This window comes from Schistocerca serialis, unplaced genomic scaffold (genome assembly GCF_023864345.2).
Source record: "Schistocerca serialis cubense isolate TAMUIC-IGC-003099 unplaced genomic scaffold, iqSchSeri2.2 HiC_scaffold_1219, whole genome shotgun sequence".
Taxonomy (NCBI): domain Eukaryota; kingdom Metazoa; phylum Arthropoda; class Insecta; order Orthoptera; family Acrididae; genus Schistocerca; species Schistocerca serialis.
Window position 1 is genome coordinate 67501 of NW_026047424.1, and position 2500 is coordinate 70000.

The following is a 2500-nucleotide window of genomic DNA, read 5'->3' on the forward strand; positions in this document are numbered from 1 at the left end:
TCGATCTCACGCTGCACCTCATCCATGCCTGCACCGTCGCAGGCTGGCCCTATCTTCTTCAGCGCCAGGAGACGGGACCGACGGAGGGTCGGACCCATCCATCGGCAAGATGGAATGCCGAGGCCCCCCTGGGCAACAGGAGCGTGGAAGTATCCCAGGGGGGTGTCCGCCGGAAGGCGGAACCATCTCCTGACGGCGGCCCGGATGGTGACGTCGGCCGACTTCAATGCACCCACCCGGGTGCGGCTGAGGGCCAGCCCGTGGTACAGGCCAGGGAGAAGTACGTTGGTGAGAGCGTGGAGGCGCTGTTGCGGCTTCAGCGGAGCTCGGGAGATGACGTCAAGCTGCTCCACAAGGTGGCGACGTGGATTGAAGACGCAGCGACCCGCCGTGGAAAATTGCAGCCCCAGGTACCGGAAGGTTTCACCCACACGCAGGGCAGGCATGGTGGTATTGCCTGCTGTGAAGGTGACATTGCTGTCCACCTTCACCTTCTTCTCGCGCCCTGACGCGACTAAGGCGAGGGTGAAACACTTCCGGGCGTTGATCTGCAGCCCCAGGTGGGCGAGGGCTGCGGTAGCTGCGTCGATGAGGGACTGCAAGCCCCTCGGGGTCGCTGCAAACAGCAAGACGTCATCTGCAAAGGCCGCAGCGCTGACTCTGCGACCGAGGATCCGAGCTCCGATGTGGGAGGGCAGTTGGCCTAAAACGTAGTCCACCGCAAAGTTGAACAGGAGGGGGGAGAGGGGATCGCCCTGGCGAACGCCCCGTGCTGGCTGCACAGACACGCCCACGCCGGCGCCGTCCGCTATCACTGTCGTGCTGCCCTCGTAGCACCGCTCGACGTACTCGACAAAGCAATCCGGTAGGCCATGCGCCTTCAGCACAGGGCGAAGGGCAGCATGATCCACCGAATCGAATGCCTTCGAAACGTCGATCGATGCCACAAAGACAGAGCGGCAGGAGCGAACTGCGTCGGTGAGAGCAGTGTCCAAGATGAAAGTATTTTCCAACATCCCATCCCGAGGGATGAATGCCCGCTGACGTTCGTCCACAGCACAAGCGCGCATCAGGCGTGACGCGAGAACCTTGTGAAAGGTCCGCGCCAACACCGAGCAGACCGTAATGGGGCGAAAGTCAGCGGGGGATGTTGGTGCAGCCGTTTTCGGGAGAAGGGACGTCCGCGCGCGAAGCAGGCGTTCCGGGAGGGCGCGGGCCAGAAGGAAGAGATTCATCACTTTCACCAGGACTTCGTGCGGCAGGCGCCGCAACTCCGCTGGGGTAAGGCCGTCCGGCCCGGCCGCTGATCCCCTGGGCGGCAACGCGGCGGCGACCTCCTCATGTGTGACCGGCCCCCATAGGCACTCAAGAGCGACAGGCTCCGAGTGCGGGAGGAGGCGGTCACGAATGAAGCCCGCGGTGGAGACGGGCTTCTTTGTGAAGAGGTCCGCCCAGAAGTCCAGCAGACCAGGGATGGCAGGTGGCGGCTGGAGCAGGGTGCCATCCAAGAGGCCGCGCACGCAACGTGCACGCGACCGTCGGAAGGCATCCTGCGTTCTCGCGTACTCCCAGCGGCGCCGCTTGCGCTTCTGCGTCGGCGGCGCGGCAGGCGGCCGCTTCGATGGTTGGCGCGGCCGCTGTGTCCTGGTGATCGATCTCTCCCCTCTGGACCCGACCGACGCAAGGGCATCCGGGAGCATGCCCAGGATGACATCGGGCGGCGTGCCCCGCCCCAGACCTATGACACGATCCAGGGCAGAGAAACGCTGGGCGGAAGCGGGTAGCCCCGCCAGATGCTCCCAGATGGCGGCGTCAGTCGGCCCCTCCGGCGGCGGCCCGGTGGTGTCGGCCGCGAAGTCCTCGGCTGCGTCGACGGGCGGCGCAGCGGCCTCGCCCGCGTCTGGCAGCGGGCTCGCTGCTCCCCGGCGGGACGCCGGCTCTTCCCCCCGACCGATCTCAAGCGCCTCCATGAATTGGCGGACAAGCTGCTTGTGGGCAGCTTGCCGCCGTCGGCACTTGATTGCCTCAAGCGTTCGGTCGGGGAACATCCTGATGAGCTCTTGATTTACAAAGAAGAACCGGGCGTCCCTCTCGAGGAACAGTTCGGCCTCCGCCTTGGCGAGCGACAGGACTTCTTCCTCCGTCCACCTCGCGCGATGCCTCTCCGAGTCATAGTTACTCCCGCCGTTTACCCGCGCTTGCTTGAATTTCTTCACGTTGACATTCAGAGCACTGGGCAGAAATCACATTGCGTCAACACCCGCTAGGGCCATCGCAATGCTTTGTTTTAATTAGACAGTCGGATTCCCCCAGTCCGTGCCAGTTCTGAGTTGATCGTTGAATGGCGGCCGAAGAGAATCCGCGCACCCGCGCGCCCCCGGAGGAGCACGCTAAGGCGGACGCGGCCTCGCAGCAAGGAAGATCCGTGGGAGGCCAAGGCACGGGACCGAGCTCGGATCCTGCACGCAGGTTGAAGCACCGGGGCGCGAACGCCGCGCAG

At 64.7% G+C, this 2500-nt stretch overlaps 1 pseudogene; it reads right to left on the bottom strand.

The window, feature by feature from the left end:
- LOC126435846 (large subunit ribosomal RNA) overlaps positions 1 to 2500 on the bottom strand; it is a 7468-nt pseudogene that overhangs the window by 2425 nt on the left and 2543 nt on the right.